The sequence below is a fragment of the Varroa destructor genome, unplaced genomic scaffold (assembly GCF_002443255.2).
Source record: "Varroa destructor unplaced genomic scaffold, Vdes_3.0 BEIS01000005.1, whole genome shotgun sequence".
NCBI classification, from domain to species: domain Eukaryota; kingdom Metazoa; phylum Arthropoda; class Arachnida; order Mesostigmata; family Varroidae; genus Varroa; species Varroa destructor.
Genome location: NW_019211458.1, coordinates 17,180,571 through 17,198,312, shown reverse-complemented (window position 1 = coordinate 17,198,312; position 17,742 = coordinate 17,180,571). Strand labels below are relative to the sequence as shown.

Sequence of the window (17,742 nt, the reverse complement as noted above, 5' to 3'; positions counted from 1 at the left end):
GCGACGAAGAATTATTACACTACTTGTAACAATAAATTGCCTCGTTGTAATAAAGCTAGAAATGATTTATATTCTCTTAGCATTGTTATTATTTCCTAGGTTATGCAGTAATAGAAGGGTGAATATTGTATGTTTTACGCTTAAACAAACGAAGAGTGCACCAAAAAAGCCGCGTATGCACTAAGTTCATATATATTGCGGTTCTGTAAGTTAGACGTTTTTTCAATTGTTTCTTTTTCGCAAGTCAACTTTTGCTGGCCAGCTGTGATGTCCCATTCGGAAGCGCTTCCATTTATTTTAAATAAGTTGAGCACTTGCGTCTAGTTCACCGTGACGCGAGTTGCTAGCTTACAAGGTTATGATTTTTTTCTCTGTGTGAAATAAATGCTTACAGTCATTTGGCCCTTCTTTGTAAGTTGACTTCCAAAGTGAATATGCTACTTGCTCAAAAAACGTTTTCGCTAGTGATTAGACAAACGTACGGGATGACTAGGTCAGAATTAACTAATAATTGCCAAGTAAACACTTTCCACACAATATACACGATTTCATGAGATGTTCCTCACTAATGTCATAAATCGCTTTTCGAAATAAAATCTTTTAGGGGTAAACATTTTTAAACACTAGAATAAGGAGAACGTAAGCAACATTCTCCCTATGTCCTATACCTGCAACTCTACTCATTTAATAAACTGGTCTGAATCATACGCCACGTCTCGTAACTTAACGTCAACACGCCAATACAAACGCCCTGTTTGTTTTTTTATATCGTTTTGTTATGTGTTTGAGTTCTCCCTATAATTTTTGTACGCAGTATCCCTATTCATGGCCAGTGCATACCCTGGGTAGCCCAGAAGTCGTCATGTAAAGACCAATTTGGCTCGATCAATCAATATTTTTCGTCGACAGATGCGAAGTGTTATATTAATCATGGCAGCATTAATCAAATTACAGTGCGACTTCGTAACATTTGATAGCTATGCTCATCGATATCTTTCTATTGTCGTCAGCGTTGAGGTTCTCTGGTTTGCTCACCACCATCGATAAAGAGATTTTGTCGACGTTGTTTGAGTCTTGCTGCATGCCGCTTTGGGGCTTTTCAGACACTGACTACATCGCACGGTCTGTAAGGCCGCAACTTTTGTGGCTTCGTAAACTGCCGAGGCAGAATCGGCAAACCTTATTAGGATAATTAGATCTCTCTGCCTGCGGCAAAGATTAACGTTGCATCTTCATGGTAGAGTCATGCGGCGTCTTTTTCACTTTAATTATTTTCCCGGATTTTTTTCTTTCTTCTAGGACTGCTGATTAAATGTGCTTTTTCGGTTTTGAAGCTTAGTACTTGCCATAAATATCTGAAACAGGCTCTTGCATGATTGCCTAATTTCGAAGTTCCTGAGTTTAGCATCTGACATCATGCCGATTACGACCGTGTCAGATTGGAATTTAGGGAGTTGTTTTATAATGGTACCTTTGTGATTCAAAAATTACTAGCCGGAATTGTTCGTCTAACTGGTTGTGGTGGTCAATAAGAGGCCTTTGCGGCGTCGTTCATCTAGAAATCGCGACATTCACCCTTGCGCATTCTTTATACTTTAGTTTTTTCGTATAATGCCACCGAAACGTAGGTAGCGCTATCGATGATATTTTTTTAGTTATAAATATATTTATTTAGTTCTGCTAATAAGATAGCATGCTACCTTAGACGTTGTCATTTAATGATGAAATACAAATCGAGCTTTGTCGTCGTCAGGTGCACTTATAAGGACAAGTAGAACGTTTTAGGTCCTATAGCAAATCTAATTTCTCCTAATTTTGGCCTACGGTGCGTAATAAGGAGTAAAGTAACCTACCACATCACCGCGTTCTCTACTGAACCTCTACAGCGTGTTCACAATAACTGTTAAGCAAGGTAGTGGTATAAGATGACATTAATTGATTGTTACTTGGAGATTTCGCCGGTTAATCTAGCCCGCTGGTGCCTTTACGTGTCGAGTTTTACGTCCGATGTTGTCTTTAAGTATTCCATTAGACGGCTGGCTCCCAGCATGAAACGAATTCTGCCTATTCTATGTATACTCTACTGGTTTTTATCACGACAGAAACTGGCAGGTCAATTCACAGATCGTAATCGCCACTCATACATAGGGCATTCCATGCTGTTGTTTCATAGCTGCTGCGTACATTAATTTGCAAACAGCAGAAGTAAATACGAAGACCAGAAGACAGAAGAACGCGCTTTCAGCGTTAGGATATCCGGTACAGAACGATGATGGCGATCTGGGAAAAGAGCAGCAAATACTTACGGTTAGCATTATAATTGAAAACCAATAGATGTCGCCTACGTGTAACCTAGCGGTGGACAGGTTCTTCCCGCACGAATATGTAATGCGTCATATCAACTATGTGCGGCTGCACGGATTTGAATGCGTTAGCGTGCGTGGTAGCTTTTAATGGCAAGCCGCCTCAGCAAGATAGAAAAAAGCTTTCGTCAGTTTCATGGCCAGCCATTAAGATGCATCGAAGTACCTACGGACAACACATGTTCAAATATGCGGGTGCGTTTGGTCTGGCTCCTGGTTAGACGGCTATTTATAAGCAGCTTTTGGGGTCTTTATTGTTTCCTTTTTGGAAGGTTGCAGTAGGCGATTACCGAAGGCTGAAACGAGGTTTTACATGAGACCTAGAGAAAAACGTCGCCAGTATTTGAGGAACATTGAGGGCTACTGTTGAGTGATCGATGTCTGCGGTATTGTTTACTCATATTGCTAAAGTAAGTCATATAGCTAGAAAATTGATGATGTGACGTAAGGATTAAGGTGGTTGGCATCTTGTTTATGAAGAATACTGAATGGACGAAAGAGACAAAGTGATTGGTGTCCTTGAGTTAACCTGCTAACGATGCTAACTGGTAGTTGAGGTTACAGAGTATCTTCGCATGTATCCGGCACAGCATAGATATAGGTCGGCAGCTTCCAAAATAGGAGCATATGATGAGATGCCTTGGGAAATACGCGGCTGATGGTGTTATTTCTTGTGAGTGCCTCTAACACTCGGCCCCTTAATTGCTGATCACAAATGAAGCTTTTCTATATTATTTATCGTCCTGGATGCTCCAGGAAAGCTCTACTGTGTCATCGACACGCTGCACACTACAGCTAGCCCATCTAACGTAAGTTAGTCCTGCCCGGAAAGAGGACGACACTTAATGGTGCCATAAGTTTATTCATTTAAGAGCCACAATGTCAGGTAGACAAATCCGCGTAGTATATGTCTTGTCGGCCGCTGCGTCCTTTGCCATCAATTACAGACTACTGGCTTTGCGACAGTTTATTCTTGAAATAACTGGATATATATACACAGGACATTGTAGACGAGGTAGCTGACAACTAATATAGGTTGTATGTTCTACATGTCACGCCGCTTAGCACCATATCAGGGACAGCGTGACTTGAACCGTACAATCGACAGGTTTGGAATGGATTCACGACGCTTGACATCAATGAGAAGCTTCGCACAACTGAATTTCTGAAAGATTAAATAGCGAAAACAAGGCTGTGTGCCTCATAACAAGCAAGGATTGATAGCGGCGTTAACTACTAAACGACATTTAGTAAACAGTTACGACTTCTTGGTTGCCAAGACAAACGTGTAGATATTACAATGCGTAACTCTCATACGATTTGAAAAAGGGGGAAACGAGAGGGGGGAGGGGGAATCGAACGTCAAGTGCGCTAACAAGTAATCCTGCAGTCAACAAGAAATAGGCTTTTAGCTTGAAAAAAGTAAGTTTGCATTTTTCTTATTTAAATGGGTACTGTACCAACCGTAAGTCTGTTTTGTTCCTAGACAGGATTATGTACGTATCCTAATATATCTTACTTTATAGTAATCCTAGTTTTGTTTCCAACCTCTCAACCCTTTGTATGAGTAGCTTATACGTACTTGTGATACATGACATAAAAGCAGACTAAAGGGAAGTTGTCCTCATGATGAGGTAACCCTCAGTTGTCATTAAGTAAATTGAGTAGGGGATTAATGAGAGGCGTACTTCAGGTCTAGAATAGTTCTTGAAACTCAATACATGCAGATATATATCGGCTTTATTTTGCGTGAAAAGTGTTTCTTCTAAGGGTCAAGGGAAATGCTAGAAGCTGCTGCCCGATCGAGTCGCATATGGTGGCCCTCCTATTACGGACGGCGATAGCCTATCCATTGTAAAAGAAGAATAAAATGATTAAAAGAACGACGCAATCCCACATTGCTCGAGGTGCTACCATGGTGGAACTAATGCAGGACCTTTATATAAAAAAGGACCCAATTACCGAACTAAAGATGAGGATGACTGATGGTTATATCCAAAAGAAAGTCACCCAGCTACCAACCAAAAACATGGTTCCTTAAACGGCTCAAGAAGGAGAAGATTCTGTGAGAGCAATACAGAAGGGAGCACGAAAAGAAACTTAATATGCAAGTATCTGCAAAATATATTAGAGTAGTGAGTACTACCAAAAAATTTTATGGCTTAATCGCGTCATGCAAAACAAACAAGGATATCGTTAATTCTGTAGATATGGAATGGCCGGAGTGTGCTGACATAGACAAAATCTGAATGAAAACAAGGCTAGCAAAAGGGGGCCTTCGGCAACTCGTAACCAGAGAAGACAACGCGATTGACCCAATTCGACGGATTAAATAGCGAATTCCAGAAGAAAGTATTTAGGGTAACTCTTAGAGCAATGAACAAGACAGGTGATGATCAATTTTTGGCTTTCTTGAACCTTGGTTATTATTCTCCTGTTAAAGGTAGAGTCGAAGGCACTAGATTGTAACCTTAGTGAGGAAGTCCTTAAAGAAGGAATAAGCTGCAAGATGCTATGTTTGTGGACGAACTTTTTATCTTGTTACACGGCCAGAAAAGAAGAGCAAATAAATTCAAGGAAAATCCTGGTATGTGTTACCTTTCGTGTCAAGATTATTAAATGTCTGAGGAAACTCAAAGACACGGCTAGAGGAAGACAAATAACACTAATGCGACTATAGTTAAAAAAGGAGCGAAAACAGCTCGTATGCGGACACACTGAGAAGATTATATCAACAGGTTGCTCCTACCACACGCAATGTCACAGTGAAGAAGCTCCAGAAACTAAGAAATGGGAAGATACGACTGATCGTGGCAGAGCAAACTACTGCAGGTTTGCCTTTACGTCTGAAGATTGTTATAAAAAAGAAGGAAAAGCTAAAGCTCAAACAGATTTAAGATCCCGCAGAATTATTATTTGAAATATCTCAGAGAGAACGACGTTCCAGAATGTTAAGGACGCCCTGAACCATTGGCCTACATGGCAGGTCGTTCTGAGGTAGATGCGCCAATACCTTTCAGTGCTGAGTCGATTTTTTCAGACTGACTGCAATTAAGCAGTTGCTGAACCTGAGTCTGCTATTCGTAGGCTGGGTCTCATATACGGCCTCAAAATGAGTTTCAGTTGCATGTTTCCTAAAATACCAAAAGATTAGGAATGTGGCAAAGAACTACTGAAATTAAGCGGTAAAGGAGAAAATATACCAGAGATGTGGCACCCCTAGTCATGTGGTAAAAGTTTGCAATGTCACAACGAAATGCTGAAATTACGGCGTAGCCGGGCACGCTGCAAACTCGAGCATCTGTCTGTTCTCTGGAAAGCGGATCGGTAACAGTAGGCGCTGTCTAGAATTCAAATTAAATACGACTTCAGCAATAGCTAGAAAGCTCTAGAGGACCGCAGAAGCCGCTTCTACAGAACAACCGGCAGGCGATGCGACCGAAAGACTCCTGCGCGAACTTGAAATAAATGAGGGTGATACTCGTTCGTATTAGTAGCAAGCGTGGAAACATGTCTATTCTGCAGACCGGCCAATGCGGAAGGTTTGTAACAATAATGATTCTATTTGAGATTATTTAACTGAATTACAATCAAAGCATAGCTGCCCATGCCCTGCTTGATGCCACGACTGGTAGACCCCAAGCGGCGCTTTGCCTCATAACTGAAGCATAAATGACGCTAGCCAAAAGAGATAGCTAATGAATCAAAAAGGACAGGGTCGAGGAGCCCATGTACTGCAAATCACAGGCAAATTGGAAAGCTGTAAGTAAAAAAATCGCATAGGTTTTTCGTAGACAGAAATGCAAAATTTTAGGTGTTTCTACCCATACCGTAGTAGTCCAAACAGCCCGACTAGAAATCTCGCATTTCTCCTGGATAGCCTGGTCGATTCAGCGCTGGATTATTGGTCACTGGCGGGAATTTTTATAGGCGCTACGTTGGAGGGATGAAGTGTCCAAAGAGTGACGGAGAGAATATGGATCTTACGTAGACTTAACAGTTTGCAGGTCCGCGTTGTCTGACAGGAAAAAAATAGTAAGTTCTCGCTGATAATTTCAGTGATCTTCACTGTATCGTGTGCAAAGTAAATGCAAGATGCAGATAAGGCCAAGAGTGCCCGAGAGGTCGCTGCGCTTTGGAGTAGCACGCGGTGATATGCTCAAGGAGACTCCCAAAATGCGTTAAGAGAAGAGAGAATGTTCAGCTCAGAGGCTATGAAGAGAGAAGACGACATTCTCTTCCGCTATAATAGTGGTGGAACGGGAAGATCAACCTCGATCGACAGGATTGTACCATGACGCGCCAATATATGAAGCTAGAAAAGGTACGGAGGGATTGCCGCGAAAAGCTGGTCAGCTTAGTGCCGGAGATCAAAAGCCTAAAGTGTGGTTTTGAAGCAGATTCAAAGGAACAGAAAGGCGTGCTGGAAATAGGTCCTGGAGACAGTTAACAATGCCAATAAGGCCACCTTTTCAAGATGGTTGGTAGGAAGGTTAAAGATGAAACTAAGGTTATCCTCTCGCCCGATGAAAGAGGCGACATAATAAGGAAGTTATTTACTGGTCATCAGGCGTTCGATCGATCGGTCCAGGTACCAGCTTTGCCTGAAGCCATTCCGGCAGTGCCGGTATATGGGCTTATAGCAACAGAAGAAGGAATCTAGTTAACAAAGACACTCCGTTTTGACAGCGTTACGGCGACGGCTGTCAAGCCTCTTTTAAAGAAATTTCCCCTGGTAATGATTAAGGTTGCCTTAAAGGAAGGAAGTCTCCTCGAGGTTTGAAAAATAATAAGCACCCATTCCGAAAATGGATCCTCGCAGGCCTATCCTGAGGACACTGGCTGAATGGATGCAATTTATAATCGAGAAGCGTATCCAAGACTTTGCTGAAAAGCATGATCTTACGTCATTTGCCCAATGTGATTTCCAAAAATACTGCTCGATTATAACACTAATAAATTGTATCATTGTTAATTATAGTCCATATATATAGAATCCACCAAACCTTCTTACGTAAACCTAAGGACTGATCCCTGGTTATTCTATTAAAGGTCAAAACTTTTCTAATAGTCTTTAATGGAAGAGTATTTTGAAATTGCTTAGGAAAAAAAGGTACCGCATCTGTATCTACCGTGTCGTTCTATTTAAAGCTGTGTCTAGGTATCCTCAGGATCGGACTGTCCAGATTAAAAATTTAATCTTTCGATAAATGCGAATATTCCCTTGAACCTCATCTTAGGCTTGCTAGTACGCAATCTCGTTTTCGACGATGTCTAAAGTTTCCGGCACCTTCTTCAAGATGTAGATTTGCGTATCCTGATGACTTGGTTATCACAGTGGGAGAACACAGACAAAAGCTACTCAAAACGCGGATCAGGGAAGTGTTGACGAAAGTATGGATGATAGATTATTACCTGAGGCTAACCCATACACAAAATGCTTTAGTTTTCTTTAGTGGTGTAAAATTAAAATAATAAACATGAATAGATACCGGGGGTACACTGGGATCGAGAAATGGAGGACACTCTCCAACATCCGACAGGCAGCGGCAAAAGTGACTAAGATGATGGGATAATTTGCAGGTAAAGCCAAATAACTTCTGGCTAAGGAAAGGCAAACAGCGTTTTTTAGGTCTATTGCCATTAGCTGATTCAAAGCTTTAATTCGGTTGCCACCGGCGTCGACGGCAATGCCGAAGAGGGCGATACTGCAAAAAGCCCAGCGCATCCCTCCACTCCTTCCCATCTAAGCGTACACGATTGCAAAAATTCCGGCGATCCTGGTCCTAGGAATGATGCCTTAAGACGTTAAAACTGATGAACAACGTAAGCTATCGGAGGACTGCATCCGTACTTTAAACCAGCTGAAAGAAGTAACTATGATTTCCTAGCAAGCAGAGTGATAGAAAACATTGAGAGAGGCGGTTAGGGCTTTCGTTCCATTAATTACTGACCACGGGATCGATAAGCCCGGAGGGGAACTGACTTTTTATGTGACGCAGTTCCTAGGGATGTGTGCGACTACCTACACAGAATACCTCTGCGGGTACGCGTACACTGTAATGACGGTGCCGAAGTTAATGCTTAGTAGGCGGTATGCTATAACTGGTGCGGTGTCGAAAGCTCATAGAGGCGATAGATGCCGTTCTTCGTGGCTTCATTCGGTACATTTGCAATACAGTTGAATAATCGTACTGGAGACAACGAGTGGTCACAAATGCGGCGGTTGAGAACGAGAAAAGACAGGTGAATTAACTGAGAGCCTGTAACTAACAGTCAAATACGCGACGCAACAGTGGCTCTAGATCGATCCTTGAGGATATGAAATAATTGCAACTAATGAGCAACGACGGAACACTCTTACACATCCATACCATACGTCGACTGCCGCCGGCGAGGCGCGGACTCCTAACGGAAAATGGACCAGAGCACGACAAGCTTCCGTTTGAAGTAAGGGACATTTAAATCAATTCCGACTGAATCTGTTCTTTTCAACCCAACACGCAGTACCAAAGCTGCCTTTCTGGAGTTGCTGTTCTTGGCATTCGATCACCGCATTGAACGGTAACTGGCTGTGCATCGCTAAAAAATTAGAGTCTAGCAAGAATGAAGGCCGTTTGAAAACGAATAAGATGTGTGGTGATAAGCTGTCGATACGTCACCTTCTAGCCGGAACTTTTCTATTTTATGTAAGCAATCTAAATTTCAAACCGTGGACCAGCCCAGAGGTAGGTTATAATAGCACACGTACAGCGCTACTTTCATTAACGTATTATAGACACGACTCAGAAAATTATAATCAATCAACTTATGGGTTAATCTGGTCGGTTTGTTTAGTGCGTAAGGATCGTTCGTATGAAGAAATAAAACGGCTTCAAGCCAGTTATGAACAACGAAATAATTTCAATATTTTATTCGTGATATTTTAACAACGACTATCTTATCCAAAAAACGATTTCCAGCTAATGATTACTAGTCCGCAGTGATAGCATCACGGTACTAGCGCCCCAGTCACGTAAATGATCGAGCCGGCCACCTTCACTATTCACACATCATTAGCAAAATGGGCCCAGATACCCTTTTCTAAAACAAGACTGACCACACTCTAATTCGAGGCTAATTGAGTTGATTATCATGTATCGAGTCGAAATTTCTTTATGGGAGAATAAACGTAATTTTGGCGGTTTAATACTCCGGAAAATTTTACATTTGCGTTATCGGGAGCGATTCGGCAGCAGTGTACCGGTTGCCTACAACAAGCGGAGTAAGCGGCAAAACTGCAACATTAACCACAAACCTAATCTGCGCTTATCCGAACCCAGTGATACATTAGACATAGCATATATACTAGAGAGGTCATCATGGGATGTCTTGCAACGAAACAGAAATGCAGTGTGCCCTTTGAGCCAGCAAGTTCACGGTGCCTCTTTGAGCGCGTCTTTCGCTCGCAACTCTGTCGGACTCCTGGAAATTTAGACAGCAAACCATGTCCTCTGAGGGTTTTGTTTCGACTGCGTCTAGGGATGTGGGTACGTCGCAGAAATCGGCAAGACGAGTTCGAATCGTTCATTTTGGGACTACAGGCCCTCCAGCTCACGGCTTTTTTTTTGTCACTGTAGTGGTGCCAATAAGGATTCGGCCTTGTGGCTTTCGTATCTCTGCTTCAAACTCGCGTACGTCGAATCTAAATAGATGATCAAAGCTTTCGTTCGCAGATTGGCGGCAGCTTTCGCCATTCGCGAAGCGGACGTATCCCGATCAAAACAACCATACAAACCTTGCGCGGCTCTGAGTAGTCAAGCGTAATGTAACGGAGCCACAGTGACTGTGACAATGATCTGAGTCGAAAATACTTCTATTTACAGAAAGGAGGCTCTCCAGCACATAAGTATTGTGTAGCAGATATTTATATAGAATTAATTAGCGTGGAACATAAAACCAAATGCTAGTCCTTTCAGAGACAGGCACACAATGTATGCTATATTAGGTACCTTGTGATCGCCATATTTGAGAAATTATTCTGACATTGTTTTCTTTTTATTTTACGCAAACTGTTTTGAGTTCGTCAATTCGTGGAATTAGCGTAGGAAGTTTAAGTTTACACAGTGGAATTGCATTTTGGCGATTTTTAGAGGAAATTTGAGATGAATCGACCACACGAACGGCTTAATGCGTGCCGTTTATACAAGCCAGCTAGCTATTGCACACTATCAAGTATGTTATGTAATACGCAATAACTAGATCATACGCATTTTTGTTGTCGATAAGTTGTTCTTTGATTTTGCGTTTAAAATACAAAATATGTCAAATTTGAAGCGGCTTATCTGCGATCATTTATTTTTTGACTTGCTGCGTTCTATTTTTGTTAGAATAAGCGAGGAACGTGTCGCTCCCGACTTAAAGACGTTAACTTTGTAAGTATGGCTCAAGATTTGTTGTTATCGAACTTGTTTGTGCAGAAGTACAATGCGTTATTACAATTTTTGTGAGTTATTAGAAACAATTAGTGTACCCATTGCAAGTCATTATATGACTTACTTACGAAGTAATCGTGAAAGATTTTCCACGATTACCACAGCAAAAAATAAAAAATAAGCATTTCATTCGACCAAATCGAACTTAGCTACGTAAGCATCAATATTCATTTATAATAATCCTCGAACCCTGATAGAGAAATTAAAGACTAAAGTAGAGACGAGCGTATCTATCAGCTGCCGGGCTGTCTAGGCACACTTGAACAGTTGGCCGTTTTAAAGCACTTCGGTTGCTTTGATCTTTGTAAATTTTTGCGTCTTGCAGGTTTGTGATCTATGAACAACTCTAATTCAAATCCGCTGCATTTTTACGATGTAATATATATATAAATATATATATATATATATATATATATAATTGAAACGCACGACTTTTCAGAATCGCATCTAACTTATAATGGCTTACACGATTCGAGATTACTTTCTCCCATATTTCGTTGGGACTATTTCGCAACTCCTATATTATTCTCGCAAACCCTATACCCCAACGATGTATTCGAACCCGGTTAAATTCCAATTTACGCATACGTCTCAACGGTTAACTCACCTCTATTTAAAGCCCGTACCACGATTTGATTATAAATCAACGTCGCCTCTCAAGTTATATAATTGTTATAAATTATTAATAAGTTAATGAACAAGTCGGCTTTACGTTTAAGGTCAATAAATCGAATAGTAGCATTTACCAGGGGTTAGTGCTTGTTATTATGTCAACGTCATTATATGGATCCTGGATTGGTCAGGTACATGACAAAATATATTATCCTTTGATGGAAGGAACCGGGATACATATTGGTCTCCGATAACGTATTGGAATAGAGTGGTAAGATAACAGAGTACTACAATTGATATAGTCATCGCCGATATTATAGCATTACTTTAAAATGTAGCAGAACGCAGCACATGAACACTAGAAGAGCAGGAATGCCAGGAAAAAGGGTACTGCCGGATATCTGGGTAGCAGTCAGATCAACACATCAGACCCAAGACGGCACCCTCTGCTAATTGCAACTGGAGCAGCCTCGATTTTTTAATTTTGTTTCTTAGTCTCCGTGATCTTTTCGGAGAGAGAGTAATTATGCTAAAAACGAATTTATTCGTATCCTCATAGACACAAAGCGTGTTTAATTAAATATATATATATAGAGGCACACGTTTAAATATAGACCTTGTCATAATTTTTAGAATGGTCAGTTCATACACCTGCCCGAAACATAGCTGTTTTGTAGTGCAGACATAATACAAACTGTGTTTACAAAAGGTCGTCTGCGGTCATTGTGTACCGAAAATGTCCAGTGGGATACCGGGTACAATATGTAGGCTAATTTCGGGCACGTTCTTTTGTCACGAGCATGGTACAAACCAGACGTAACACTGATGACATTGTTATCGTACATAAAAAAAAAATGTGGACAACAGGAGGGCGTGAAATATAGCGAGAAATATCTCACGCAATTTGTGCGCTTCTCATATAGCTTATCAGCAAAGCTAAAACTTTTACGATATGTACATATGGAATAATAATAATCGTATCGTTTCATGTGGAATTAATGATATAGGCACCTTGAATCATAACACGTGCTTGCCTGCATCTACAGCATATCGCTTATATGCACCGTCATCCTACTCGGCCCTTTAGCAAAAAATTGATTTTTCTCCCTAAACTTAAGTTTGCCGTTGATCCCGTGGGCTCACGCTGAAACTTCATCAGCATGCCGTATCATAGGAAAATGACGGGCAGTAAGTTGAATAGGCAAAGTTACGAAAATAGACTAGCCATATCCTTGCATTTCCATGGTAGATCATACAAGCTGCTGACCTTCGTTACCTCTACAGCGCCATCCGCAACGTTAACAAAGAGTCCCAGTTAAAGGCTGGTACTATATTTACGCCATTTTCTTTCTCCTTCCACCGTTGTGCAGCTATATTTTGCTGTCTGTTACTTACGTATTTGTCGCCCTCCTACCAAGTTACCAGCGCCTTGCTAGCCACTATCGGCCGCCATATTCCACACAGTGTCCCATATTGCCCCGGCTGTGGTGTCGGTATCGTTATTATTTTCGGTTTCTATCTAAAACTTTGCAATATCTTCTCAGTTAACTCGAACTAAGGCAAAGCAACTTTGATGTATATGTATCAGGCTACTCATGGCCTATCGGGATCTACATTGAATTTCTATAACTCGACAACAGAAAGGAGAGGCACAGGGTAAGTGGCGCCAAAAACAAAATAGTGATTTGGCAAAAAAGCGGGGTTTTAGCATTCGGGATAGCCACTGAGGCCTTTCTCTTGCGTCTTCCACTTATGGCAAAACACTTTGAAACTCGCACTTTACCGATTTCATCCTCCCCAGCCCCAACGCTATTCCTCTTTAACGGCTTGGCAAAAGTTCGTCTTTTGCTTTCGCGTCTTTTGGGTCACCTAGCCAGTCAGAGAGCCAACTAACGGCGCCATCGTTATGGAAGCAACGGCGACGATGCTAGCTCGGGCGAATGGTGGTCTCGCTTGAACTTTAGCCGCATTGTTAGCATGTGCAAGACTTTTCCGCGGCGGGGTCGAAAATGCTAGCGAGGAGAAAAGACCTAGAAAGGGAATGGCGTAGTAAGTTTGCTGTAAGTGTACGAAGGTACGTGTGCATCCATGAATGTATAAGGCAAGCGTCTTAAGTGAATTACGGACTATGCGCTTCATTGTTCAAGAGTAAGGACAAAGCGTAGAGGGGAAAACGGAACGGGAGTGCAAAAGGTACTGAAGGGTCGATCACACAGATAGAAATAAAGACAAAAGACGGAGGTGCTTGGCGTATACGATTTTCCTATGGTGGTAGCGTACGGCATTCGGAGCTTAAAAGGGACAGAGAGCTGTGAAGCAGGACTGGGTCTACAGAGCTGTACACTTGGCTCCCATACGAACACAGATTGAGCCGAGGTACTAAAGTAACCCTTAAGTAGCTGCTGCTTTAAGGATCGGAGATTCACAGCTCGTAGAACTTTGTACAGGTACACAGCGTAGACAGCGAATATATATATATATATATATATATATATATATATATATATATATATTCGCTTTGCTTTCCTGTATACGGGCTGTCGCTAATGAAATTGAACTACCCACACTTACAACCACTGTCCAGGCCGAGTTGCTTACCCCACCCCTCTCGTCCTCTCTTTTTATCGCTAAAAACAGGAAGCAGGCCAGGTCTTCCAGACACTCTCTTCACCGAAAGTGGTGGAAACCGAGTCTACTTGGGTGGATGAGGGGCCAACCATGTTGGGGTGCTATGGAGACTGCGACAGAATAAAAGGAAGTCCCTCGAATTGAAGGCAGAAAGTGCACCCAGGAGAGGTGTAAAACATATGGACTCAATACTTCCAGCTACATCGGCTTGCACTTTTTTTGCTTAGGTGAGAGTCATGGAGGCGACGATCCATGTGGCCCGATTTACCCCAACAGGCGGCTGATGTCCAGCGGATTGCGATGTAAAGCACTTAACGGGTTTAGTACGAATTCTACTCGCCATTTCTGCTGTCATGCTGGTGCTCTTCGGTGTTCGTATGCCAAAGAAGCATACAGCAAGAATTGGGCAAGCCTCCTCGTCTCTCTCCCGTTGAGTAACGGCTGTTGAGGGTCCTGTACTCCGTTAGCACGCGTGAAACGCACAGTTCTTATCGCTGCTGTTGCCTTAGAATTGTACGCCTCTTCAACGGCAAGCAAATGGCCAAGACATGCAGTCGTTCAGTACAACAGAAAGACACCTAACATTGGGAAGCCAGTTCGCATAACTGTCGTCCATTGATAGAAGCATGCAGATGAGGCGGTGTATTGGAACCGGTAGGGGAGCGACGAGCCATGGGTGAAAGCGCAGGCAAATTTACGGCCTTCAACGAGCTGTATGGAGCCATAGCAGTGACAAACGGCAGCATGTACGCCTAACATCGACTGGGGAGCAACAGACTCAGAGGGCAAAAAAGCATGAGAAGCATCGCCACCGCCCGCAATGTCGCTCTGGTCAGCCGCAGTGATAGTAGGAGAAGAAGGTGCACTCTTCACGTCGGAAGAAAAGAGCGACCGTAGAAAGTCGAAAAGTTTCGGGTTTAGGAGAAAGCGGCGAATATAGAACTAGCGGATGGTTTTTAAGAGAGATTGTTTGTCTCTTCTTCGAGTATCTGTATGTCACAAGACAGCAAATGCTCCGAAGAAGCTTCCACAAACGGGCGAAGGGGCTTTCGGCCAGTATCGGCAGTAATGGCCTCGCCCGTCGGCACAATCGGTTCGCCCTTTAGTCTTGCACGAACCTGAATTATTGGCACGGTTAGGTAAAAAATATCGAGATTGAACGACCATTGTGGGTGAGTGAAGCCCGGCAGCTACCAGGAGAAGCCGGCAGGAAAGGCTACGCCAGCCAGTTAACCAGGAGGTCAGCGGCAATCGGTCAGAAGCACTCGGAAAACGCTGCACTGAGCAGTGGAGTGACGGCGTGCAATAGCAAAACAGTTTGCGATCTTTTCCACACGAATATTGGCCTTTTGGTGTCGCCAACGGCGCAGCTAAGTCTCGGCCGGATGGCTCTCCGGTAAAAATTGTCGCCTTGTTTTTTCTGTGTCTGCTGTACACTTTTTTATGTTATCCTTATACGCCTCAAGCAAATACACATATAAAAATGACCAGGACCATTTGTAGGCATGCCTACAAATGATCCTTGACGAGACCTTGTATGCTTAGGAAAAGCGAAAGAACGGTAGAGATAGATGGAGGGAGTTTCCTTGCCGTCTTGGTCAAGGCAGACGGCCAGAAGAGTTAAGGTTGCTTACAGAAGGATGCATTACTACTAGAACAGTATTCGAAAAGCGGGATGATATTAGGTAGTGAGTAAATGACACGTCCAGCTAACTGAGTATGGCGATAAACCCACTAACTATACTTGGATTGTTGTGGCTATCAAAGCTTCTTGCTGGATGATCACTCGTCTTGGATGTAGGTGTGCGTGGGTGTAACAGGACAATATATAGAATATTCGCAGCGTAGCCTGTGCATGTCAGTGTGTCTCTGTATAGGTTATGGTAAATTTATATTACTGAAATATATAAGGATATTAACGAATATCTGAGTAACTAAGATCTAATAGCACCACGATCAGTTAAATTTTATTAGACTGTATAGCACTTAAGTTAATTTTAAAAAATGCCTATGTAGGAGAGGAGCTGTCACATTCGTTTAGAAAGGGCCATATATGAAGGCGATAAACATCGAATAAAACAACAGCTAGGTAGTAGAGAAAAAATAACGCTAAAGGACCGTTTACAACTCTTGCTACTTTCCACGACAGTTACTCTACAGCTATGAAACTCATTTTCAGTGAAAAACAAACATAGGAAACACGAAAATACAGGGGCATGCTTGTAAATAACAGCAGCACATGTAGCTCAGAAGAAACCTTACTTCATAGATGCTGGTCTTTCCTTTTTTAAGGTTGCCCTATTCCAGAAATGGCTCTTAGACGTATTTTCAATATATTCATCTCATTATTATAATAAATAAATCGTTGTATAGAATCCTGTCCCCTAAAAAAAGCACTTAAGTTTCAGCAATGTTTTCCTGACTGCAACGAACTGCGCCTATTTAAATTCGTGATGGGTGCCTGCTAATTGCCGGCCCCACCCACATTCATTGATAGGTCAATAAAATGCCTTTTCGGCCAATCGGCAATGTGTGGTGTCGCCTGACGGTGAATCTTATACGGTGAATATATGACGGTGAATAAATACGGGTAACCAGACTGGCTTAGCTTTTTTTATTACTTTCGCTGCCACCACCTTTGTCCTACTGCGATCACGCCGTTTACCAACAATTGTCGAATGGACTTCGTTAGGTAACGACATAGCTGAGTCTTACCTCTGGCCCAATCCCTATATATTTAGGTGTGGGCACATCACTGACACATATCTTCGTTTTCTTATCTAGATAATGTCAGGCATAGTGTTTTAGGAAGGAAAGGTGGGTTTGCAAAAATAACAAACACGTCCGCATGTCAGAACAAAATATATGCGCAAGTGAGACCGGAAAGGAAAATGACCTTTCTCAATTTCTTCGAACTGTAAACCTACCTTTGCATTTCTATTCTTCACAAGTACCAAAGCCTATTCATCCAAGTACTTGCATGCAACATTCAGTGGTCATAGTCATTGTTATTGATCTCAATATAGGTATATTAAGACTGTATCGTCGACACCTAGATACTGACGCTAAAGTAGACGGTAAGCGGTGAAGTAGAGAAACATATTTTTCTAAGTGGGAACAAATCGTAGCGCTGATTCCTATCGGGAAAGCTTTTCGCTCGTTCTTGACAAACAGCCAGTTAATTTAGGGGGCTAAAAGTGTAAAAACAAGGTAAGCTATTGTAAGGTTATGTACTTTTTTATTCTCTATCGAACTGATAAATTCTAATTGTAACTTATGTAGATAATATTATTTTGATATTATTATCACTATAAATGCAATGCGCAATAAAAAAAATGGCCAATTTCCAGCAACTAGCCTCTCATAAACTTTTTTTCTTGCACTGTAGTATTTGCAGTGCTCCCTATTACAGATGCCGCTTTAGTGGGATCAGTAAATAAATTTCAATGAGACAAGTGCGAGTAACCGAAAAAGTGTAAGTTATACGTAAATAGGATCGCTAAGGTCTGGGAAACATGTTGCCTTTGCTGTCCACCTGTTGTAGGTATACCATTTCACATAACTTTAGAGTATCAAAGTGGCAATATTCAACTGTGAATTCTAGAACCCAAGTAAAAACCGCCTAATCATATGTTAAAGAGAGATATCATTATTTACATTATGTG

General features: G+C 41.9%; 1 long non-coding RNA gene across 1 annotated transcript in view; it reads right to left on the bottom strand.

The window, feature by feature from the left end:
* Positions 1-18: 18 nt before the first annotated feature.
* Positions 19-17,742, bottom strand: part of LOC147755358 (uncharacterized) — a 37,107-nt gene continuing 19,383 nt past the window's right edge. The window contains exon 4 of the long non-coding RNA XR_015329462.1: positions 19-2,280. This is a non-coding gene — a long non-coding RNA (uncharacterized LOC147755358). The remainder of the gene's footprint in view (positions 2,281-17,742) is intronic.